The sequence below is a fragment of the Bos indicus x Bos taurus genome, chromosome 9, assembly GCF_003369695.1.
Source record: "Bos indicus x Bos taurus breed Angus x Brahman F1 hybrid chromosome 9, Bos_hybrid_MaternalHap_v2.0, whole genome shotgun sequence".
Classification (NCBI taxonomy): Eukaryota; Metazoa; Chordata; class Mammalia; order Artiodactyla; family Bovidae; genus Bos; species Bos indicus x Bos taurus.
Genome location: NC_040084.1, coordinates 760,670 through 787,813, shown reverse-complemented (window position 1 = coordinate 787,813; position 27,144 = coordinate 760,670).

Sequence of the window (27,144 nt, the reverse complement as noted above, 5' to 3'; positions counted from 1 at the left end):
TTCCTCTGTCTCTATGAATTTAGGACAAACAGTTATCTCTTGTGGTCTTGAAGTGATATTTTCATATAAGAGTACCTTCCCTGGTGGCTCAGATGGTAAAGATTCTGCCTGCAATGCAAGACACCTGGGTTCAATCCTTGGGTTGGGAAGATCCCCTGGAGAATGAAATAGCAACCCACTCCAGTATTCTTGCCTGGAGAATCCCATGGATAGAGGACCCTTGCAGGCTACCGTCCACAGGGTCACAAAGAGTCAGACATGACTGAATAATTAGCACTTTCTCTTTTCACACTTTAATATGAGATCATTTTTGAGTAAACTCTATGTTGCCAATACTTTTGATGGGAAGGTTGGTTATGGTATGTCAGTTCAGTTCAGTTCAGTTCAGTCACTCAGTCGTGTCTGACTCTTTGTGACCCCATGGATTGCAGCATGCCAGGCTTCTCTGTCCATCACCAACTCCCAGAGCTTGCTCAAACTCATGTCCATTGAGTTGGTGATGCCATCCAACCATCTCATACTCTGTCATCCCCGTCTCCTTCCTTCAATTTTTCCCAGCATCCGGGTCTTTTCCAATAAGTCGGTTCTTGGCATCAGGTGGCCAAAGTATTGGAGTTTCAGCTTCAGCATCAGTCCTTCCAATGAATACTCAGGACCAATTTCCCTTAGAATTGACTGGTTTGATCTCCTTGAAGTCTAAGGGACTCTCAGAGTCTTCTCCAACACCACAGTTCAAAAGCATCAATTCTTCAGTGTTCAGCTTTCTTTATAGTCCAAATCTCACATCCATACATGACTACTGGAAAAAACATTGCTTTGACTAGATGTATCTTTTTCGGCAAAGCAATGTCTCTGCTTTTTAATATGCTGTGTTGGCTGAAATCTCCTTGACAGGGCGTGTGTTTTGTGTTTGGGGATTTTTTCACTTTATTTATAATTAGAGGATACATTTTTATGACATTGTGCTTGTTTTTGCCATGTACTAACATGAGTCAGCCATAGATGAACACATGTTCCATCCCTCTTGAACTTCCTGCTAACCCCCCACCCCATACCACCCCTCTAGGTTGTCACAGAGAACCAGGTTTGAGCTCCCTGCATCATACAGAAATTTTCCAATAGCTATCCATTTTATATATGATAAAGTATATTCTTCAATGCAACTCTCCCAATTTGTCCCACTGTCTCCTTCCCCTACTGTGTCCAAAAGTCTGTTCTCTATGTCTGCATCTCCATTGTGCCCTGCAAATTGGCTCATCAGTACCATCCTTCTAGATTCCAAATACATACATTAATATATTATATCTGTTGGTCCCTTTCTAACTTACTTCATTCTGTATAATAGACTCTAGGTTCATCCACCTCAATTAAAACTGACCCAAATGCAGTACTTTTTATGGCTATTTTATCTCATTGTATATAAGTACCAGAACTTCTTTATCCATTCATCTATCAGTGGACATCTAGATTGCTTCCATGTCCTCACTATTGTACATAGGGCTGCAATGAACATTGAGATAGGTGTCTTTTTCGATTATGGTTTCTTCAAGGTAAATGCCCCATAGTGGGATTGCTGGGTCATATGTTAACTCTATTTTTAGTTGTCTTAAGGAATCTCCATGCTGCACTTCATAGCAGCTGTATCAATTTGCAGTCCCACCAACAGTGCAAGAGGGTTCTTTTTTCTCCGCACCTTCTCCAGAATTTATTGATTGTGGGTTTTTTGATGTTGGCCATTCTGACTGGTGTGATATGACTCATTGTGGGTTTGATTTGCATTTCTCTAATAATGAGCGATGCTGAGCATTTTTTCATGCATTTATTAGTCATCTGTATGTCTTGTCTGGAGAAATGTCGTCTAGTTAGATCTTTTGCCCACTTTTTGACTGGGTTTTTTGTTTGTTTGTTTGTTTTTTGTCACTGAGCTGCTAGTACATTTTGGAGATTAATTGTTTGTAAATTGATTCATTTGGTGTTATTTTATCTGATTCTAAGGGTTGTCTTTTCACTTTGTTTATAGTTTTCTCTGCTGTGCAAAAGCTTTTAAGTATAATTAGGTCTCATTTGTTTATTTTTGCTTTTACTTCCATTATTCTAAGAGGTGTGTCACAGAGCATCATGTTGTGATGTTTGTCAAAGAGTGTTCTGCCTATAAAGTTTCTGGTCTTATCTTTAGGTCTTTAAACTATTTGGGGTTTACTTTTGTGTTTGGTGTTAGGAAGCATTCTAATTTTACTCTTTTACATACAGCTGTCCAGTTTACCCAGTACCACTACTGTAAATTCTTGCCTCCTTTGTCAAAGGTAAGTTGCTCATAGGTGCATGGGGTTTATCTCTGGGCTTTCTATCTTGTTCCATTGGTCTATATTTCTGTTTTTTGTGCCAGTACCATACTGTCTTGAGAATGTAACTTTGTAGTGTAGTCTGAGGGCAGGAAGGTTGATTGCTCCAGCTCCATTTTTCTTTCTCAAGATTTCTTTGGCTATTTGGGGTATTTTGTATTTCCATACAAATTACGAAGTTGTTTGGTCTAGTTCTGTGAAAAATACCATTGGTATTTTGATAGGGATTGCACTGAATCCTTAGATTGCTTTGGGTATAATAGTCATTGTCACAATGTTCATTCTTCCAAACCAAGAACATGATATGACTCTCCATCCATGTCATCTTTGATTTTTTTTCATCAGTGTCTTATACTTTTCAGCATACAGGTCTTTTGTCCCTTCAGTTCAGTTCAGGTCAGTTCAGTCGCTCAGTTGTGTCCGACTCTTTGCGACCCCATGAATCGCAGCACCCCAGGCCTCCCTGTCCATCACCAACTCCCAGAGTTCACTGAGACGTCCATCGAGTCAGTGATGCCATCCAGCCATTTCATCCTCTGTCGTCCCTTCTCCTCCTGCCCCCAACCCCTCCCAGCATCAGAGTCCTTTCCAATGAGTCAACTCTTCGCATGAGGTGGCCAAAGTACTGGAGTTTCAGCTTTAGCATCATTCCTTCCAAAGAAATCCCAGGGCTGATCTCCTTCAGAATGGACTGGTTGGATCTCCTTGCAGTCCAAGGGACTCTCAAAAGTCTTCTCCAACACCACAGTTCAAAAGCATCAATTCTTCGGCGCTCAGCTTTCTTCACAGTCCAACTTTCAAATCCATATATGACCACTGGAAAAACCATAGCCTTGACTAGACGGACCTTTGTTGACAAAGTAATGTCTCTGCTTTTGAATATGCTATCTAGGTTGGTCATAATTTTTCTTCCAAGGAGTAGGCGTCTTTTAATTTCATGGCTGCAGTCAACATCTGCAGTGATTTTGGAGCCCCCCAAAAATAGTCTGACACTGTTTCCACTGTTTCCCCATCTATTTCCCATGAAATGATGGGACCAGATGCCATGATTTTAGTTTTCTGAATGTTGAGATTTAAGCCAACTTTTTCACTCTCCTCTTTCACTTTCATCAAGAGGCTTTTTAGTTCCTCTTCACTTTCTGCCATAAGGGTGGTGTCATCTGCATATCTGAGGTTACTGATATTTCTCCCAGCAATCTTGATTCCAGCTTGTGCATCTTCCAGCCCAGTGTTTCTCATGATGTACTCTGCATAGAAGTTAAATAACCAGGGTGACAGTATACAGCCTTGATGTACTCCTTTTCCTATCTGGAACCAGTCTGTTGTTTCATGTCCAGTTCTAACTGTTGCTTCCTGACCTGCATACAAATTTCTCAAGAGGCAGGTCAGGTGGTCTGGTATTCCCATCTCTTTCAGAATTTCCCACAGTTTATTGTGATCCACACAGTCAAATGCTTTGGCATAGTCAATAAAGCAGAAATATATGTTTTTTTCTAGAACTCTCTTGTTTTTTTGATAATCCAGTGGATGTTGGCAATTTGGTCTCTGGTTCCTCTGCCTTTTCTAAAACCAGCTTGAACATCTGGAAGTTCACAGTTCAAGTATTGCTGAAACCTGGCTTGGAGAATTTTGAGTATTACTTTACTAGCGTGTGAGATGAGTGTAATTGTTCGGTAGTTTGAGCATTCTTTGGCATTGCCTTTCTTTGGGATTGGAATGAAAACTGACCTTTTCCCGTCCTGTGGCCACTGCTGAATTTTCTAAATTTGCTGGCATATTGAGTGCAGCACTTTCACAGCATCATCTTTCAGGATTTGAAATAGCTCAAGTGGAATTCCATCACCTCCACTAGGTTTGTTCATAGTGATGCTTTCTAAGGCCCACTTGGCTTCACATTCCAGGATGTCTGGCTCTAGGTGAGTGATGATCTTAAAGGCGATTTAATTACTCAGTTGTGTCCAACTCTTTGCAACCCCATGGACCCCCTGCCATGCGCCTCTACCCATGGGATTATCCAGGCAAGAATAGTGGAGTGGGTTGTCATTTCTTTCTCCAGATCTTAGAGGAAATGCTTTGAGTTTTTCACCATTGAGAATAATGTTTGCTACAGATTTGTCATATATATGTTTATTATTTTGAGGTATATTCCTTCTATGCCTACTTTCTGGAGAGTTTTTATCATATATGGGTGTTGAATGTTTTCAAAAGCTTTCTCTGTATCTATTTAGATGATTGTATGCTTTTTATCTTTCAATTTGTTAATATAGTATATGACATTGATTGTTTACATATATTGAAGAATCTTTAAATCTTTGGGGTTAAAGCCCACTTGATTATGATGCCTGATCTTTTTAATGTGTTGTGGATTCTGTTTGCTAGAATTATGTTGAGTATTTTTACATCTATGTTTATCAATGATATGTACCTGTAATTTTCTTTCTTTTGGCATCTTTGTCTGGTGTTGGTATTAGGTTGATGGTGGCCTTGTAGAATGAGTTTGGCAGTTTTACTTCCTCTGAAATTTTCTAGAAGAGTTAGAATAATATAAGTGCCAGCTATTTTCTAAATTTATGGTAAAATTCACCTGTGAAGCCATCTGGTCCTGGGCTTTTATTTGTTGGAATTTTTTTTTTTTTTTTTGTAGTTTTTTTTTTTTTTTTTTTAATTTTATTTTATTTTTAAACTTTACAAAATTGTATTAGCTTTACCAAATATCAAAATGAATCTGCCACAGGTATACATGTGTTCCCCATCCTGAACCCTCCGCCCTCCTCCCTCCCCACACCATCCCTCTGGGTCGTCCCAGTGCACTAGCCCCAAGCATCCAGTATCGTGCATTGAACCTGGACTGGCAACTCGTTTCATACATATTACACATGTTTCAATGCCATTCTCCCAAATCTTCCCACCCTCTCCCTCTCCCACAGAGTCCATAAGACTGTTCTATACATCAGTGTCTCTTTTGCTGTCCCGTACGCAGGGTTATTGTTACCATCTTTCTAAATTCCATATATATGCGTTAGTATACTGTATTGGTGTTTTTCCTTCTGACTTACTTCACTCTGTATAATAGGCTCCAGTTTCATCCACCTCATTAGAACTGATTCAAATGTATTCTTTTTAATGGCTGAGTAATACTCCATTGTGTATATGTACCACTGCTTTCTTATCCATTCATCTGCTGATGGACATCTAGGTTGCTTCCATGTCCTGGCTATTATAAACAGTGCTGCAATGAACATTGGGGTACACGTGTCTCTTTCCCTTCTGGTTTCCTCAGTGTGTATGCCCAGCAGTGGGATTGCTGGATCATAAGGCAGTTCTATTTCCAGTTTTTTAAGGAATCTCCACACTGTTCTCCATAGTGGCTGTACTAGTTTGCATTCCCACCAACAGTATAAGAGGGTTCCCTTTTCTCCACACCCTCTCCAGCATTTATTATTTGTAGACTTTTGGATCGCAGCCATTCTGACTGGTGTGAAATGGTACCTCATAGTGGTTTTGATTTGCATTTCTCTGATAATGAGTGGTGTTGAGCATCTTTTCATGTGTTTGTTAGCCATCTGTATGTCTTCTTCGGAGAAATGTCTATTTAGTTCTTTGGCCCATTTTTTTAATGGGTCATTTATTTTTCTGGAGTTGAGCTGTAGGAGTTGCTTGTATATTTTTGAGATTTTGTTTGTATATTTTGTTTGTCCGTTGCTTCATTTGCTGTTATTCTCTCCCATTCTGAAGGCTGTCTTTTCACCTGGCTAATAGTTTCCTTTGATGTGCAGAAGCTTTTAAGTTTAATTAGGTCCCATTTGTTTATTTTTGCTTTTATTTCCAATATTCTGGGAGGTGGGTCATAGAGGATCCTGCTGTGATGTATGTCAGAGAGTGTTTTGCCTATATTCTCCTCTAGGATTTTTATAGTTTCTGGTCTTACGTTTAGATCTTTAATCCATTTTGAGTTTATTTTTGTGTATGGTGTTAGAAAGTGTTCTAGTTTCATTCTTTTACAAGTGGTTGACCAGCTTTCCCAGCACCACTTGTTAAAGAGATTGTCTTTAATCCATTGTATATTCTTGCCTCCTTTGTCAAAGATAAGGTGTCCATAGGTGTGTGGATTTATCTCTGGGCTTTCTATTTTGTTCCATTGATCAATATTTCTGTCTTTGTGCCAGTACCATACTGTCTTGATAACTGTGGCTTTGTAGTAGAGCCTGAAGTCAGGTAGGTTGATTCCTCCAGTTCCATTCTTCTTTCTCAAGATCGCTTTGGCTATTCAAGGTTTTTTGTATTTCCATACAAATTGTGAAATTATTTGTTCTAGCTCTGTGAAGAATACTGTTGGTAGCTTGATAGGGATTGCATTGAATCTATAAATTGCTTTGGGTAGTATACTCATTTTCACTATATTGATTCTTTCAACCCATGAACATGGTATATTTCTCCATCTATTAGTGTCCTCTTTGATTTCTTTCACCAGTGTTTTATAGTTTTCTATATATAGATCTTTAGTTTCTTTAGGTAGATATATTCCTAAGTATTTTATTCTTTCCGTTGCAATGGTGAATGGAATTGTTTCCTTAATTTCTCTTTCAGTTTTCTCATTATTAGTGTATAGGAATGCAAGGGATTTCTGTGTGTTGATTTTATATCCTGCAACTTTACTATAGTCATTGATTAGTTTTAGTAATTTTCTGGTGGAGTCTTTAGGGTTTTCTATGTAGAGGATCATGTCATCTGCAAATAGTGAGAGTTTTACTTCTTCTTTTCCAATTTGGATTCCTTTTATTTCTTTTTCTGCTCTGATTGCTATGGCCAAAACTTCCAAAACTATGTGGAATAGTAATGGTGAAAGTGGGCACCCTTGCCTTGTTCCTGACTTTAGAGGAAATGCTTTCAATTTTTCACCATTGAGGATAATGTTTGCTGTGGGTTTGTCATATATAGCTTTTATTATGTTGAAGTATGTTCCTTCTATTCCTGCTTTCTGGAGAGTTCTTATCATAAATGGATGTTAAATTTTGTCAAAGGCTTTCTCTGCATCTATTGAGATAATCATATGGTTTTTGTTTTTCAATTTGTTAATGTGGTGTATTACATTGATTTATTTGCAGATATTGAAGAATCCTTGCATCCCTGGGATAAAGCCCACTTGGTCATGGTGTATGATCTTTTTAATGTGTTGTTGGATTCTGATTGCTAGAAGTTTGTTAAGGATTTTTGCATCTATGTTCATCAGTGATATTGGCCTGTAGTTTTCTTTTTTTGTGGCATCTTTATCAGGTTTTGGTATTAGGGTGATGGTGGCCTCATAGAATGAGTTTGGAAGTTTACCTTCCTCTGCAATTTTCTGGAAGAGTTTGAGTAGGATAGGTGTTAGCTCTTCTCTAAATTTTTGGTAGAATTCAGCTGTGAAGCCATCTGGACCTGGGCTTTTGTTTGCTGGAAGATTTTTGATTACAGTTTCAATTTCCGTGTTTGTGATGGGTCTGTTAAGATTTTCTATTTCTTCCTGGTCGAGTTTTGGAAAGTTGTACTTTTCTAAGAATTTGTCCATTTCTTCCACGTTGTCCATTTTATTGGCATATAATTGTTGATCGTAGCCTCTTATGATCCTTTGTATTTCTGTGTTGTCTGTTGTGATCTCTCCCTTTTCATTTCTAATTTTATTGATTTGATTTTTCTCCCTTTGTTTCTTGATGAGTCTGGCTAATGGTTTGTCAATTTTATTTATCCTTTCAAAGAACCAGCTTTTGGCTTTGTTGATTTTTGCTATGGTCTCTTTTGTTTCTTTTGCATTTATTTCTGCTCTAATTTTTAAGATTTCTTTCCTTCTACTAACCCTGGGGTTCTTCATTTCTTCCTTTTCTAGTTGCTTTAGGTGTAGAGTTAGGTTATTTATTTGACTTTTTTCTTGTTTCTTGAGGTATGCCTGTATTGCTATGAACTTTCCCCTTAGGGCTGCTTTTACAGTGTCCCACAGCTTTTGGGTTGTTGTGTTTTCATTTTCATTCGTTTCTATGCAAATTTTTATTTCTTTTTTGATTTCCTCTGTGATTTGTTGGTTATTCAGCAGCGTGTTGGAATTTTTTTTTTTTAATTACAGTTTCAATTTCCATGCTTCTGATTGGTCTGTTCACATTTTCTATTTTTTCTTGGTTCAGTTTTGGAAGTTTATACTCTTCTAAGAATTTGTCCATTTCTTTGAGGTGTTCACTTTATTGGCATATAGTTGCTCATAGTAATCTCTTATGATACTTTGTATTTCTGTGTTGTCTGTTGTAACTTTTCCATTTCTAATCTTATTGAGTCTTCTTAATTTTTTTCTTGACGAGTCTGCTATTAGTTTGTCAATTATGTTTATCTTCTCAAAGAACCAGCTTTTAATTTTATTGATCTTTGCTATTGTTCCTTCATTTCTTTCCCAGTTATTTCTGCTCTGATCTTTACAATTTACTTCCTTCTACTATATTTGAAGTTTTTTAATTAATTTATTTTTTAATTGAAGGATAATTGCTTTACAGAATTATGCTGCTTTCTATCAAACCTCAACAACAATCAGCCATAGGTGTACGTATATCCCCTCCCTTTTGAACCTTCCTCCCATCTCCCTCCTCAGCCCACCCCTCTAGGTTGATACAGAGCCCCTGTTTGAGTTTCCTGAAACATACAGCAAATTCCCTTTGACCATATATTTTACATATGGTAATGCAAACTATCTTTGAAGTTTTTTATTCTTATCTTTCTAGTTGCCTTAGGTATAAGGTTAGGTTGCTAGATGGTTCTCTCGTTTCTTCAGGTAGGTTTGTATAGCTATAAACTTTCCTCTTAGCACTGCTTTTACTGAATCCCATAAGTTTTGAGTTGTGTTTTCATTGTCATTTGCCTCTTGGGATTTTTTTATTTCTTCTTCGATTTCTGCAGTGCCCTCTTGGTTATTCAACAGTGTATTATTTAACATCCATAGTGTGCTTTTTTTTTTAATAGTTTTCCCTTGTAGTTGATATATAATCTTATAACATTGTAGTTGGAAAAGATACTTGAAATGATTTCAATCATTGTTTAATTTACTAAGGCTTGATTTGTGACCCAAGATGTGGTCTATCCTGGAGAATTTTCCATGTGTATGAGAGAAAAAAGTGTAATCAACTTTTTTTGGATGAAATGCCCAGTAGATATCAATTAGGTACAACTGGTCCAATGTATCATTTAAAGTTTGTATTTCCTTAATTTTCTGTCTGAATTATCTCTCCATTGGTGTGAGTGGGGTATTAAACCCCCCACTATTATTGTGTTACTGTCAATTTCCCTTTTAATAGTTTTAGCATTTGCCTTATGTATTGAGGTGCTCCTATGTTGGGTGCACATATATTTATAATTGTTATATCTTCTTCTTGGATTGATCCCTTGATCATTATGCAGTATCCTTCATTGTCTCTTATAATAGTCTTGATTTTAAAGTCTCTTTTATCTCATATGAGTATTGCTACTCCTGCCTTTTTTTTTTTTTTTTTTTTCCATTTGTATGGTATATCTTTTTTCAGGCTTCACTTTCAATCTGTATGTGTCCCTAGGTCTGAAGTGAGTCACTTGTAGACAGCATATATAGAGGTCTTGTTTTTGTTTCCATTAAGCCAAACTGTGTCTTTTGCTTGGAACATTTAATCCGTTTATATTTGAGGTAATTATTGATATGTATGATCCATTTACTTTATTAATTTGAGTTTGATTTTGTATGTCTTTTCTTTCTCTTCTGTTTACTGTCTAGAGATATTCCTTTACCATTATAGAGCTGGTTTGGTGGTGGTGAATTCTCTTAACTTTTGCTTATCTGTAAAGCTTTTTATTTCTCCTTAGAATCTGAATGAGATCTTTGCTTCATAGAGCAAATTTTGCTGTAGCTTTTTCACTTTCATCACTTAAAGTATATCCAGCCACTCCCTTCTGGCCAGCAGAATTTCTGTTGAAAGATCAGCTGTTAGCCTTATGGGGAATCCCTTTACATTATTTGTTGCTTTTCCCTTGCTGCTTTTAATATTTGTTCTTTGTGGTTTTGTTAGTTTGATTTATATGTGTCTTGGTATGTTTTTCCTTGGGTTTATCCTGTACGGGACTCTCTGTGCTTCTTGGACTTGGGTGACTATTTCCTTTCCTATGTGAAAGGTTTTTTACTATAATCCTCTCAAGTATTTTCCATTTCTTTTTCTCCTCTTCTTCTGGGGTCCCTATAATTCATATGTTGGTGCACTTAATGTTATCCCAGAAGTCCTTATTTCCTTTTATTCTTTTTTCTTTATTTTCCTCTGCTTCAGTTTTTCCACCATTCTATTTTCCAGCACACTTCTGCATTCTTCTTCCTCATTTATTCTGCCGTTGGTTCCCTCTAAAGTATTATTAATCTCAGTTATTGTATTGTTCACTGTTGTCTGTTTTTTAATTCTTCTATGCCCTTGCTAAATATTTCTTGTATATTCTCAATCCGTGCCTCCAGTCTATCTGTCCCTCCTTTTCTAGATTTTAGATCATCTTTACTATCATTACTCTGAATTCTGTTTTAAGTAGACTGCTTATTTCTTCATTTGTTTGGTCTTGTCAGTTTTTACCATATTTTTTCTGCTGGATGTCTCTCTGTCTTTTCATATTATTTAATTTATTGTGTTTGGTATCTCCTTTCTGCAGGCTGAAAATTCATAGTTGCTCTTCATTGTGTAGTCTGCTCCCCATGGGTGGGTTGGACCAATGACTTGTGAAGATTTCCTAGTTGGGGAGACTTATGAGTGTGTTCTGGTGAATGGGGCTGGATCTTATCTCTTGAAGGGCAGTATCATGCCCAGTAGTGTGTTTGGGTGCCTATGTGCTTGATATGACTTTGGGTAACCTTTCTGCTAATAAGCAGGGTTGTATTCCTGTTTTGCTAAAGTTTGGGTATGAAGCTTCCAGCACTGGAGCTTGCTGGCCTTTGGGTAGGGCTTGGTCTTAATGTTGAGATGGAAGCCTTTGTGAGAGCTCTTACCTATTTATGTTCTATAGGATTGAGAGTTCTCTAGTGGTCCAAAATCCTGGATTCAGGTCTCCAGTCTTGGGGGTTCAGGCCCAACCTCCTACTGAAGCACCAAGACTTCACAGCTCACACACCACAGAAGACAAAATCCCAGGACTAATGGTGAAACAACACTCAACAGCTAAGAACACCCAAAGAGACCCTCACACTCATTCTTAGGAGGTGGGCTTGCTTTTTGGAAGTGGGTTCTTCTGCCAGCATTCAGAAAGTGTTCGGTGGGAGTTGTTCTACATGCATATGAATTTTTATTTGTATGGGAGAAGGTTGTCTCCCTGTCTTATTCCCCCACCATCTTGAGAGCTAACTCTGTGTTGGGGAACTTAAAGGCTGTGTAAGAGGATATGAGGCAGGGCTTCCTTTCTGCTCTATAATTGTTACCACCTTGTCAGGGTCTGTGTCAGGGTCTGTGTCTGTGTCAGGGTCTGTGTCTTCTCCTCAGCTGCAGTATAAGCCCTAAAGGCCAAGTTCAATAAGGCTTCAAGTTCAATAAGTTGGAGGTCAGTGTGTTGTTGCTATAGCAATTAAAGTGGCTATGTTGCTGCCTAGGATCTAGAATGCCTTGAGGTTGACTTCTCCAGGACCTTTCAACCCCAGATCCAGCACTAAGGTGCCAAGTGGAGTGGGCAGACCTGGGTGCTCTTTCTGGGAGACAAACAACTGAGCACATCTGAACAGCAGAAAATGGCTGCCACTGGCTCACACCCCAGGCACCCCTCATCTAACTCTGTGTAGTCAGTCTAAGTCTTTGCCCAGATCTTGCGCCAGGCTGTGGTGTATCCCTGGGCTTGCCTGGTGGCTCAGAGGGTAAAGCCCTTTTGGATTGGAAAATGAGGCAGCAGGCAGCAGTGCTCTGATGGTTAGCATATCAGCACAGACACTCCTACTGAGTAAAGTCAAATCTAGGCTTCTCCAACCCTTCTCTTTCTCAGAGGACTTCCCAGCAGACACGGGGTCTCATGTCCTCTGCACAGAAACTCAAGACTGAGACACCCAGAATGACTTGATCTTCTCTCTCCCAGGGCAGGGGTTTGTATGTGTGGACTTTCTTTCCTTCTTTCCTTTTTTTTTTTTTTTTTCCAGATCCTTCCCAGGAGCACAAATACCAACGCAAATCCTTTTTTTCCGTCCTACTCAATTAAGTGGAGCTCTTTCTTGCAGCTTTGGTTGTATAGGAGTTCTGTCAGTTTCCAGTTAGTTTTCTGTGAGAATTGTCCCACATTTTGATGTTTGCTGGGGAAGCAGAGCTACATGTCCACCTATTCCAACATCTTGATTCGTCCTTCTTTTTCTTTTTTGGTATTTCATAGTACTGTAAAAGTCCTACCAAAACCTGGTTGAGACTTTAAGCAGTACTTTGAGAAGCCAGAAGGTGGCACTAATTTCTAAGAATTGAACATCTTAAAATAATGTGCTGCTCAGACTTCTAATCATTTACCATTTCTTTTCCTGGTTAGAACTATGAGGTTTTACATTTTCATCAGTTTTCTGATTTCAATGTAAACTCTTTGTTCTTAACTTTCTCTTCTTTAGATAAAGAAGTGAGAGTGGTAAGAGTTAGTATGAGCAGGAATTGACAGGGCTTCTCTGGTGGCTCAGTGATAAAGAATCCATCTGCCAAAGCAGGAGACACAGGTTTGATCCCTGGGTCAGGAGGACTCCATGGAGAAGGAAATGGCAACACACTCCAGTGTTCTTGCCTGGAAAATCCCATGGACAGAGGAGCCTGGCAGGCTACCGTCCATGGGGTTGCAAAAGTCAGACACAACTTAGCCACTAAACAACAACATTAAGAAGTTAAAAATAAAAAGAAGAAAGGTGCTTATACTCAAATTTACCAAAGAAACCTGGAGAGGCAAGCATCGGTCCTGTATTTTTCCAAATATATCCATTTGCGACCCCATGGACTGTAGCCGGCCAGGCTCCTCCATCACGGAATTTTCCAAGCAAGAATACTAGAGTGGCTTGCCAGTTCCTTCTCCAGGGGATCTTCCCAAGCCAGGGATAGAACCCAGGTCTCCTACATTGCAGGCAGACTCTTTACCATCTGAGCCACTAGGGAAACATCCATCTGCCTAAGTATGTATTGATTTTCCTGGCAAAGTTAAATATCTATTTCAAGGTACCGTATGCTACTGAACACCACACTTGCAAGACTAGCATATTGGAGTCTTTCTAAATCAGTTTCCAGGGGAAAATCCATCTACCATCTGTTGCTTTATTACAATATACAATAGAAAAGGAACAACTGAATTGGATTTTCACTAGGTCAGTGCTGCCTAGTGTTCATTCTGCAGCTTATATAAAATAGAGAATCCAAGTAAAAATCAACCACAGTCGTTGGTATTTGTATAAGAACAGAACGATGAGTTTTATTTGAAGAACTAGATTTAGACAAGAGACTCTATTCTGAAAATACTGTTCATTTTCAAGAATTCTTCCTTAATGAATTTAAGAAATTTTTTCAAGTCTATATTATAAAAATTTAAGCAACATTGTGAGGGAATCATACATATATTTGTCATGTAAAAGCCAAAAAAAAAAAATCATCAAAAACTATCAACTATTGCTCAAAGAAAAATATTTATTATTTTAGCTTATAGGTTACAAAAGATATCACTATCAAATATCAAACAGAAAACAATGTTTGTAAGATAAAAACTCATGAAATTATAGTTATATTTATATAACTTAGTTATGAAAAACAACTGACTTGTCAAGTTAGGGTCCTCTGTCTTGATTCAGTATCAATGTACAATATATTATGTCAATTTTTGCCTATATTCAAAGAGTCAAAATTCTAATGTTTTTGCAAAAATCCAGAAATTCTTTAATGGCAGATGACTAGAAACATGCAAAAAAATAAATAACCAATGATTAGCATTGGTGGTTGTACAGAAATTCTATTTTCAAACTCATCCAAGAGCACCAATTTTTCCCTTCATCACTTTAGAACAGAACAGTTAAGATACTATATAAATAATAACATCAGAGCAACAACATATAGGTATATGTATCCCTGGGCTTGTTTGGTGGCTCAGAAGGTAAAGATTTTGCCTGCAGAGCAGGAGACCTGGGTTCAGTCCCTGGGTTAGGAAGATCCCCTGGAGAAGGGAATGGCAATCCACTCCAGTATTCTTTCCCAGAGAATCTCATGAACAGCGGAGCCTGGCAGGCTACTGTGCATAAGATCACAAAGAATCAGACATGACTAAGCAACTAAGTGCATACAAACACACATAAATATCACTCACTATGTTTTCAACACTATGTTAAGCCCTTTATGTGAGCCCATTCTATCGTTTGATAATATGTATTCTGGACTCACCTAAGCCAGGCACTGTCACACATCCTAGAGTCCACAAGAGACAGGCAAGCTCTTTGTCCTGATGGAGCCTACACCTAGTTGGGGAGGGAGACAATTTAAAGTAAACAAATAAATAGCATATAATGTAATTAGGCTGAAGTAAGCAAAACAGGTTAAGCAAATAGAAAGTGAGAGGGATATTGTTACCATCTTTCTAAATTCCATATATATGCGTTAGTATACTGTATTGGTGTTTTTCTTTCTGGCTTACTTCACTCTGTATACAAGACAGCAAAAGAGACACTGATGTATAGAACAGTCTTGGACTCTGTGGGAGAGGGAGAGGGTGGGATGATTTGGGAGAATGGCATTGAAACATGTATAATATCATATATGAAACAAGTCGCCAGTCCAGGTTCGATGCACGATACTGGATGCTTGGGGCTGGTGCACTGGGATGACCCAGAGGGATGGTATGGGGAGGGAGGAGGGAAGAGGCTTCAGGATGGGGAACACGTGTATACCTGTGGTGGATTCATGTTCATATATGGCAAAACCAATACAATATTGTAAAGTTAACAAATAAAATAAATAAATAATTAAAAAGAAAGTGAGAGGGACAGGAAGAGATCAGGGTGGTCAGGAAAAGCCCCTGAAGAGGGGCCCATTGAGCAGAATCTTGAAAGAAGTGAGGGAGTGGCCATGCACCCTCCGGGGAGCTTATGCTTTAGGTATTGAAAACCAGAGGAGCAGAATTCTGAGTGCATTTAGTTTGAGAAACACAAAGAAGTTAGCATGGTTGGAGCAGAGTGAGCCAGAACAAATGGATATAAAATAAATTTGGAGAGTAGGGGCTTTAGACTATGCTAAGGAACTTTATTTAATTCAAGTGAAAACCCTGGAGGACTTTTATTTATTTATTTATTTATTTGGAGGACTTTTAATATGTAACTAATATCTAAATGGTTGTACCAGCTGGATATAGAAAATAGTCTATAAGGGGACAAAGGTGGCAAAGGAGACTAGGTAAGCAAACACAGAAATACAGTTGTCCAAGCTTGAGAGAACAATACACTGAACTATGATGGCATTAATGGGTGGTGAGAAGCAGTGAGGTTCAGGATACATTTTGAAGATGAAGCTGACAAGACTTCCCAGTTGACTGATTGAGGTGGCAGAAAAAGAAACAATTTAAGAATGATGACTAGTGTTTTTTTTTCTGAACAAAGACAGGGAAGAAAAGACTGGGGAAGAGATCTGGTTGGTAGGGATGGGTTATAAAAGCATGAGAATAAAGAGTTCTGCCTTGTATATGTTCAACTTGAGATTCTTGTTGGACATGAAAATGTATAACAGATATCTAGTAGGTAGTTGGATATATGAATCTGGAGCTCTGGGAAAAAGACAAAAATGGAAACCTTGACTTAGGAGTCATCAGAGAGGATGGAAGCTGTGGGGGGACAAGGAGGAGCAGTTCGTGGTGGAAAGAACATCAGAGGAACTCAGGCAAAGCAGGCATTTCAACAGAAAAGAAATTACCAACTATGTAAACTGCCTTTGAGGCATAGGATAAGACAGAAACAAATAATTTAAATTGAAATTAGAAAGATGGTGGTCACAGGCAACCTAAGAGAAGAAGAGGTTTCAAAGGAAAGATAGAAAAGATAATCTGGCTGGAATGAAATATAGAATGAATGGGTGGTATAAAGTTCAAAGAATCATACAGATACTATTTAGAAAAGTCTTGCCATGAGCAGAGAGGAACAGAGACGGGGGCAGCTGAAAAGAACATGGGGTTGAGGAAAGCAGTGCCTCAGCTGGAGACATGTGAGCATGTCTGATGTTGAAGGGAATGATTCCATAAAAAAGAAGAATTTAGTGTCCCCCAGGAGATAGTAAAGAATTGCTGGAGTGATGTCCTTGTCTCAGGGAGTGGTGGTTCCAACACCAAGATAGAATTAGCCTGGTAACCAGAGGAGAAAGAGAACAGGCAAATCAAATGAGAGTGTGGAGGGCAGGAAGGTTCCGTGATGAAAGGATGGGTAATTCTCTGTTCTTAGGACTTATTTTTCTCAGTGAAACAAGAAGCAACATCGTTAACTGAGAGAGAGATGAATATCAGATGTTAGAGGAGAAAAGAAAAGGCATAAACAAGTCACCTTGCTGCTGCTGCTGCTAAGTCGCTTCAGTTGTGTCTGACTCTGTGCGACCCCATAGATGGCAGCCCACCAGGCTCCCCCATCCCTGGGATTCTCCAGGCAAGAACACTGGAGTGGGTTGCCATTTCTTTCTCCAGTGCATAAAAGTGAGAAGTGAAAGTGAAGTCGCTCAGTCATGTCTGACTCTTAGCAACCCCATGGACTGCGGCCCACCAGGGTCTTCCGTCCATGGGATTTTCCAGGCAAGAGTACTGGAGTAGGGTGCCATTGCCTTCTCCACTAGTCACCTTCGAGACTGGGAAAACAGAGTAGGGCTGCAGGGCTGGTGCAAAGCTCTGCCCACTTGTGATACATGCTTTGTTTAGATGTGTTTCCTGCGGCCACATGCTTTTCTCACCCTTTACAAAATGTTTAGGTACTTACTATCCTCATTTTACATATGAAGAAATTAGAAGAGACGTTAACTTGCCTGAGTTCACACAAGTGAGGAAATCCAGAATCCAGGCTGAGCTGAGGCTCTATCACTCTGCTGACAGCCTGGATCTCATGGCAGCCAGGAAAGGAAGATGGATCTGCCTTCTGGGCTTGAGACATGTCTCCTTCCTTTCATCCCACCAGCTCATCTTGGTCACTCCTGTGCATAAAGCTTCAGCAATTCAGATGGAGAAGGAAAGGGACTAACTACAGAAGGTTTTTGAAAGGAAAAAAAAATACATATATATATATATATATATATATATATATATATATATAACAGTAACATTTAAAACAATAATGATTATTTCTCTGCCTTTATTGGGAATGAGAAAAATTTGCCTAAGTAAATTTTCTAGAAGACAGAAGTTTATACCCTTTTTTTGATGTATTTTGCTAAAATATGTTCTGTAAGCATACTAAAACATGCTGTGCAGAGATGCTATAGCATAGGATGTATTATAGTAAAGTCACAGCATAGCATGTATTATAGTAAAGATTGTGACACTCCTTTCATGAGGGTTTCTAGAATTTTTAACGATCCTAGAAAATGATGAGATATATTAGGTTCTTTGAGTGCCTGAGATGTTCCCTCATTTCTTCCACACACTAAATAAGTTTAGTTCAAATGTCAGTTCCTTGCTTCCTCATTCCCAATCCACTGCTGTCACTTTAATAGAACTAAAGAAAAATGCATAATTTCACATGTGGAAGCCATGAGACAACTAGGATTACAAAAGAAAAAAATGCACTTAATAACCCTAAAATAGTCTCTTCACAGTCTGTTCATTCACCTGATTTAATGAGGACTGGTGGCCCCAGAGTCTGATCTGGGAATCTATTTAACAGAGCCACCAATTTCACCCGATGTTGCTGGTTAAAGATCATAAACAGCTTACTTTAAAGAACTAGAAAGAATCACTCATGAGAATGAAAGGCCTCTATGTGAGCCCCTCTGTGTCCTCCTACCTGATCCAGCAGGATGGAAACAGTGTGGGTGAGGACACAGGGCCCTCTGAGCGCAGTCCAGACATTCTTTGACCCCTTCTATTCCTATTGCTCTTGAAGAGATGTTTCTTTCACAGCTTCAAAGTTACCAAAAGAAAAAGTCCCTCGAAGGAAGTTACAGCAAAGGGTTTAGAGAAAGAACTTACCTGTCAGGAGATATGCAGTTCTCCCTACGGCTCTGCTCAGCAGATAGGAGGTGAGCTGCCTGTGAAACTGTATTTTCTAGTAGGCACATTTTTGGGCTTCCCTCATGGCTCAGATGGTAAAGAATCTGCCTGCAAATTTTGGAGACCTGTGTTCAATCCCTGGGTTGGGAAGATCCCCTGGAGGAGGGCATGGCAACCCAGTATTCTTGCCTGCAGAATCCCCATGGACAGAGGAGCCTGGCAGGCTACAGTCCACAGAGTTTCAAAGAGTTGGACATGACTGAGTGACTAAGTGTAGCACAGGCACATTTTTAAAAGTAAAAAGAAACAGGGAAATTTATTTTAATAATATATTTTATTTAACCTAATATTTAATGAATATGAAAGTGAAAGTCACTCAATCATGTCTGACTCTTTGTGACCCCATGAACTATACAGTTCCATGGAATTCGTCAGGCCAGAATACTGGAGTGGGTAGCCTTGCCCTTCTCCAGGGTATCTTCCCAACCCAGGGATCGAACCCAGGTCTCCCACATTGCAGGTGGATTCTTTACCAGCTGAGTCACAAGGGAAGCCCAAGAACACTGGAGTGGGTAGCCTATCCCTTCTCCAGCAGGTCTTCCTGACTCAGGAATCAAACTGGGGTCTCCTGCATTGCAGGTGGATTCTTTACCAACTGAGCTATCAGGGAAGCTCCCTTTAATGAATATAAAATATTATTAATAAGATATTTACATTCTATTCTCCATACCAAGTCCTTCTCAGTCAGGCTTAGCCACAGTATGAGATCACAGGTCACGTGATGTAGACCTGTCATTTGTCAGCATGGTTTCAGATCAAGAGGCTCTGAGAGCATGACAAACCCATCCCTGTAAGCACAGCTAACCTCCACCTTCACTATCTTGCCTGCTTCTTTTTAGCACTATCATTGATAACATATTTCTTTTATTGTTTATATCAATATCACACCATTATGTTTTTCAATGAGTCACTCACAAATTGCTTACAGTTACAATTCAGTGTAAGCTCAACTCATTGTTAGAATTCCTGAGGTCCTCAAAGTCCTCATTATCACTCTTGACTGAAGGCCGCTCCTCCCTCTCCCTTCATTTAACCCAGCTTTCACATTTCATCACTGTAGTGATATTTGTAAAAGGCAATTTGATCATTGCTTAACTTATGCAAAAATTATGAGGAAAATATCAAACACTTCATAATTTGACCACTAACTATCTCATTTTATTTGTTTCCAGTTTTCCTTTTCATACTTCATTCTAAACCTTGCAAACTCCATGTGTTCTCTGAATATGTCGTGTTGTTTGGTCTCCCTGTCTTAGAATATGCTATTCTTTCCACCAGAAATGACCTTTGCTTGTCACCTGCCAGGTGGATTTCTATCATTAGCCAAGCCTCAGTCTGTTCTGTTAAGTAAGCTAAGTGGCCACACACTTGAGGGTAAGGATGGTATTTTCTTATCCCACGTCACCAATATCATATTCGGGGTCAGACAGTGAACTAGAGATATATTTGTTGATCTATCCTGACTATACTAAAACCTTTAGCAGACTTAGTTGTAATAGGAAGAAATGTTATAAGAGAAAGACATTACTGTATTTTAGTTTTAAATTTAACTGAATTCTATTTTAACTGTTTTTAATGCCAACATGAAAACACTCTCAGTATTTTTATTTTGGCTCAATTCCAGCCAATCTTATTTCATTTCCTTCAACCATCTTTCCTACAGAACCATTGAAATCCCTGATGGGAAGTCTTATTACCTTTGAAATGGAAGCCACAAATTACTTCATTCAGTTCAGTTCAGTAGCTCAGTCATGTCCGGCTCTTTGTGACCCCATGAACTGCAGCATGCCAGGCCTCCCTGTCCACCATCAATTCCTGGAGTCCACCCAAACCCATGTCCATGGAGCCGGTGATGCCATCCAACCATCTTATCCTCTGTCATCCCCTTCTCCTCCTGCCCTCAATCTTTCCCAGCATCAGGGTCTTTTCAGCTCTTTGCATCAGGTGGCCAAAGTATTGGAGTTTCAGCTTCAACATCAGTCCTTCTAATGAACACCCAGGACTGATCTCCTTTAGGATGAACTGGTTGGATCTCCTTGCAGTCCAAGGGACATTCAAGAGTCTTCTCCAATACCACAGTTCAAAAGCATCAATACTTTGGCACTCAGCTTTCTTTATAGTCCAACTCTTACATCCATACATGACCACATGAAAAACCATAGCCTTGACTAGATGGACCTTAATTGACAAAGTAATGTCTCTGCTTTTGAATATGCTATCTAGGTTGGTCATAACTTTCCTTCCAAGGAGTAAGCATCTTTTAATTTCATGACTGCAGTCACCATCTGCAGCGATTCTGGAGCCCAGAAAAATAAAGTCAGACACTGTTTCCACTGTTTCCCCATCTATTTCCCATGAAGTGATGGGACCAGATGCCATGATCTTAGTTTTCTGAATGTTGAGTTTTAAGCCAACTTTTTCACTCTCCTCTTTCACTTTCATCAAGAGGCTCTTTAGTTCTTCACTTTCTACCATAAGGGTGGTGTCATCTGCATATCTAAGGTTATTGATATTTCTCCCAGCAATCTTGATTCCAGCTTGTGCTTCTTCCAGCCCAGTGTTTCTCACGATGTACTCTGCATGTAAGTTAAATAAGCAGGGTGGCAATATACAGCCTTGACATACTCCTTTTCCTATTTGGAACAAATTTCCTATTTGTTTCATGTCCAGTTCTAACTGTTGCTTCCTGACTTGCATATAGCTTTCTCAAGAGGCAGGTCAGGTGGTCTGGTATTCCCATCTGTTTCAGAATTTCCCACAGTTTATTGTGATACACACAGTCAAAAGCTTTGGCATAGTCAATAAAGCAGAAATAGATTTTTTCACCATATTTAATGATGCATCACTATATATATATATATATAGTATATGTGTGTATGTATATAGATGGATAGATAGGTAGATAGAAATAGTGATATGTCTCAAAATCCTAATTCAGAATCCAATGAGTTTGGAGAAAAAGTATATTTATCCTAGCACACACATCCCAAGGAATAAACTGATAAAATTTTAATAAAATATCAAAATTAAGTGTTCAGCTGATTCCACACCAATCCCTACACTTGACTAGTTATACGAAACAAGCAGAAATAAAAGCCTCTGATAAATAGAAATCTTTTTCCCAAAATAGCAGAATTATTTGTTGTGTAAACAATTATAACCAGACATAACAAGCTGGTTTAAGCGTTAGTACCAGAGTGAAGATATTTCTTAGGGCTTGTAAAAATTCTCTTCTTACAACTTCCTGAGACAGTCATCATCTCTTCAGAAGGGAGCATTATAAGGTAATTGAGACAGGCTCTTCTTTGCTCTGTTGAGCTGACTTGAACTAGTAGAGATGGATTCTAGGAACATCCTTTAATCTGGGAAAACCATTCACAACAGTTAGGATGAGGATCAAAATCCCCCTTCCTGCTCCCTGTGGTCCTCTGTGAGTGTGGAAATAAAAGCCACTTGGGAATATTGATGAAGTAAACAGAGCAATGAAAGAGAAAATGTGGTTCCAAGACTAAAGCCAGGCCGAAAAGAGAGGCTAGCCAGCTAACAGCACTTCACAACTCAATCCTATTTGTCTACCCAGGCCAGACACTTTCAGTTTTTACCATTTCTTGTTTCTACTAAATCTCCCTAGAGTTTCAGGCCTGTTGAAATCCATGCTTTTACTATCTAACACGTGTGGGAAAAAAGCAAGGAAGAACATTTCTTTTAGACAAAGACCTTTACTTCAAGAATGGGTCTGGTCATTCAACACATGGTGATGGAAAGTGACCTGTTTCCTCCCCATTTCTTGGCCTTTGTATCCCTGTCTGATGGCCCTGGCTCATGCAAAAGTGAAGGATTAGAGAAGCTCAGCTTGTTCCAAGCTGCATGTGTCCCTCTTTCTAAATCATAAACAGTGTTTGAATGCCAAATTATGGTTACAAAGCACCTAGGCAAATACTTTGACTGCTGTGATCTTTTCTAAAATTAACTTCCAAAATGCAGGATCTTGATTTTTAAGTAAATTCTTCATTATCTTGAAAGGATATGTGAGTGAAAGGCTTATAGATAGGATTTAAAAAACACCACACTTCCTTTGTTCTGGATTTGAATTTCCTATGGAGCCTCTGAGTTGCTCAGTGCTGAAGGGCACTTGAATATAATTAACGTGACAGTAAACAGACTATATGGCAAGCTGCATTCAGTGGGATGGATGCCTTTGGATACACCTCATTCTTGGCATACTCACGGGTCCCAGACATCAGCTCTGATTACAAGCTCCACTTAAAGTTTCAACTGGCAAACAACCACTCTGCAGTCCAAGACAACTTGATATTTTTCACTGGACGGAAGGGCCATGGCAGAGTCCTTGATCTTGCTTAGCTTCCTTAACAGTACTTGAGAGATTCTCAGGGACTCTGGCTGTGGATAAGTAGACACTTGCCTAGGCCAGCCTCCGCCTGTCTGCTGCTCAAGCCTGCACCTCATCCAAGATGTGCAGCAGCCCTTGGCACCCTGAGTGCTGGTCACTCCAGGCCACCTCTTATAATCAGGGAATTGTAATTCCTGCCAGCAAGTGAAGATACAGAAGGGGGCGAGTCACACAAGATGTCAGCTTAACAATTGGCCCTGTCCTATTTCTTTCCATTTCCACAGAAAAGGAGAGATGGGAAATTCTCAGAAGGAACACATTTTATGATGCATCATGAAATGGGAATGGTTGCCCTCAAAGAAAACCATCCAAATTAAAGGAGTAAGAAATCAAGAATGTTTGGGGCCTGTGACCATGTACTCCAGTGCCCTATGATTGGTGGGAAAGCAACATATAAGCTAAATTTGCCTGCATTAAGTAGAAACCAGTTATAGACATGTGGAATCAAAGAAAAACACATATGTTTTATCCCCAAGTCAGCAAATAAATAGTTAAGCATTTAATCATTTATCTTCTCTGAGCTCACGGTCCTCAACTGTGAAATCAACATGTTTCACCAGAAAATAACCTTTCTCATCAGTGATTCTATCATGCTAACTAACTAACACATGTTAACACACGGGTAACTAACACATGCTGTTCTTTTCCGCTCACTCAGTGCCTGTGTCTATGTTAACATGTGTCTGAAAGGAGCCCACACTCCTAGGGTAGGGTGGTGTATAGCCTTCCCCACCTCTGAGGGGATGAGGGCCCCTTTTCTCATGAGCACTTTCCCACTCCCAACTTGGCAGGAGATGCCTGTCAGAGTAGTGAAGATAGCAGCCTCTGGGCCTGAAATGTAGGTTTGGATCTGATCTCTGCCACTTAACAAACCACAGGTTAAGTTACTTCTTGTCTCTGTCCCTCAGTTTTTTCACCACTCATATGGGCATAATGCTGGTGATTGCCTAACAGTGCTGGGAGGACTGCCGTGGCTCAGACATGGACTAATAGCAGGGAGCACCTGCCCCACACACGGTAGTCTGCAATGTCTCCAGGAGGCCTTCTTGAGCCACCTCCACAGAGCAGGTCTCACCTCCCCCATCCATGGTATTCTCTACCTCAGCCTCTTGCTTATTTCCTTCAAAGCCCTTACCTCAATTTACAACTCATTTTGTATATAATTGGTTTCTCTCTACCACAATGGGAACACTAGGGACACAGAGACCAAACCATCCTGTTACCAAACCAAACTTGGGTCCACTTGCCCCACAGTAAAACCAGTCTACTGACCCAAGTTGTGGTGAAGGAAAGTACAATGTTTATTGCAGGTGCCAAGCAAAGAGTCCAGGAGTCCAGGCAGCTAGTGCTTAAAAGGCGCAAACTCCCAAAAGGATTTCAGGCAAAGGTTTTTAAAACAGGGTGAGGGTGGGGAGTTGTGGGCTGTGTGATCAGCTCATGGACATTCTTCTGATTGGTTGGTGATGAGGTAATCAGGAGTCAACATTATCAATCTCCTGGTTCTGATCGTTCTGGTGTCTACGTGCTTGTGGGCAGCATGAAGTTAATTTCTTCCACCTTGTGGGGGTTTCAGTACCTGCAAAATAGCTCAAAGGACATGGCTCAGAATATTATCTGAGCACTTGAGAAGGAGCTAAAGGTCCTTAATTTTGTTTAACAGTAAAACTATTAATATTATTAGCTTTGTCATGCTTGACTGTCCTCCTTTCTGCATTTTCTCGCTTGTCTGATTAAATTTATTCGTTGACTAAAGTTTCTCTACAGACAAAAGGCTGGGAGAGGACGTGGTGGGAGGGATATCTTTTCTGGGAAGGCCCCACAGGATCTTACTCAGTTACAAACCCTCTTGAACCTTATATATCCACACTTAACACACTGCCTGACATACAATTTTCTTTGAATGCATGAATAAAACAATCACAAAAGGAACACACAATTGTATGTCATGTAAGTCAGCAACTCTGTTGCACAAAGCCTCTTAGAGTGGCCATTCTCAGGGGTTTCCAGTTTAGATGCCTTCTGCTCTGTTTGGATTTCCCCAGCACTACCCTCCTCCACCCTTTCAGTTACTCGTTCCTCCCTCTGAGCTGCCCTGAACTTGGGCTTGGAGCTTTCACCCCAAGCCTTGGTGGCTGCATTTCTCATCTCATTCAGAGAAATGGTGTCTTATCACTACATAAGTCACAAAGTCTCCCAGGGGGCTTTAATAGGCATCTGCTGAATGACTGCCAGAAGGCAAGGAGGAAAGAAGGAAAAGAAGAAGGAATTTCTACCCCTAACTCTTTACTCTGCCTTCAATTATATCTTTCTCATTAGCAAAAACAAACACACACACACACACAAAAACTGGCAAATGAAAAATTCAAATGAGCATCACAAACCTCGAGTCTGAATCCTAAAAGACTCACAGAGGAAGACCAAACGAAGGGATAAACATTGGCCCAGAAAATGCTACCACCAAATGCCTCTTCAATACTCTTCTATTACAAATGTCCTCAAGATTCTCCAAATGAAAAAAAAAATGTAAAATGTTTTGGCCACAACATTTCTAGAAGTGTGAAATTTTACCCATTACACTTTCTGGTATTCTCATATCTGTTTTGTATGCAGGAAGGTAAGTACTAATGCAGCACTTGTATCTGTAGGCTTACAGCACTGCTAAATAAAGGCTGGATAACCCATAGTTCAAAGAAGGCAATGGCACCCCACTCCAGTACCCTTGCCTGGAAAATTCCATGGATGGAGGAGCCTGGTGGGCTGCAGTCCATGGGGTCGCTAAGAGTTGGACACGACTGAGAGACTTCACTTTCACTTTTCACTTTCATGCATTGGAGAAGGAAATGGCAAACCACTCCAGTGTTCTTGTCTGGAGAATTCCAGGGACGCAGGAGCCTGGTGGGCTGCCGTCTACGGGGTCGCACAGAGTCGGACAGGACTGAAGCGACTTAGCAGCAGCAGCAGCAACCCATAGTTACCTTATCAGTGAAAATGAGAAATCAGAAACATACAATTCCACATGTTACCACCAGAGAGAGCAAAACACCAGCTTAGAAATGCAAGTCGGCCCAAAGAGCTTCTCAAGGTGGGATTTCTCCAAGTAGAAGCACTTCACACATGTATCAGAATCACACGATGGTTCTGGTTAAAATATTAACTCACAAGCCTTATTGAATTTTAAAAAATAGAATTTTATTAAGAACCTTGAAAGTGAAAGTGACATCGCTCAGTCGTGTCCAACTCTTTGTGACCCCATGGACTGTAGCCTACCAGGATCCTCCATCCACAGGATTTTCCAGGCAAGAGTACTGGAGTGGGCTACCATTTCCTTCTCCAGGGGATCTTCCCGACCCAGGGATCGAAACAGGGTTCCTGCATTGCAGACAGACGCTTTACCGTCTGAGACACCAGGGAAGCCCACATCAAGAACCTTGGGTGCTTTTTTTATGCAATTAACATTTTACAGCAACCATTCAAAACCTCTAGAGACTAGCGAAATTAGACCATATATTGTTTAGTTGCTAAATTGTGCCCAACTCTTTTGCAACCCCATGGACTGTAGCCCACCAGGCTCCATGGTCTGTGGGATTTCACAAGCAAGAATACTGGAATGGATTGCCATTTCCTCCTCCAAGTGTTCTTCCTGACCCAGGCATCGAACTCCTGTCTCCTGCACTGGCAGGCAGATTCTTTACCACTAAGCCACCAGGAAAACCACACAAATATAGGGATGAACTAAGATATACAGTATTTGTTCATAATATCATAGGCAGGGAGGATTCAGCAATTTATGCAACATAAAATTATTGGATAAGGAAATATACATTCCTTTTAAATTTATTATTTTTTATTTTTAGTATTTAAATCAATAGAAAATTGCTTTACAATTTTCTGTTGGTTTCTACCATACAACAACACAAATCAATGATAATTTTATATATACCTTTCCTCCTAAGCCTTCTTCCCTCCCCTGATCTGACCCCTCTAGGTCATCACAAAGCTCCAGGTTGGGGTCCCTGTGTTATTTAGCAACTTCCCACTATCTATTTTACACATATTAGTGTGTATATGTTAATGCTACTTTCTCAGTTCATCCCACCCTTACCTTCCCTCATCAAGTCCACAAGTCTGCTCTCTACTAGGTTCATCAGTACCATTTTTCTAGATTCC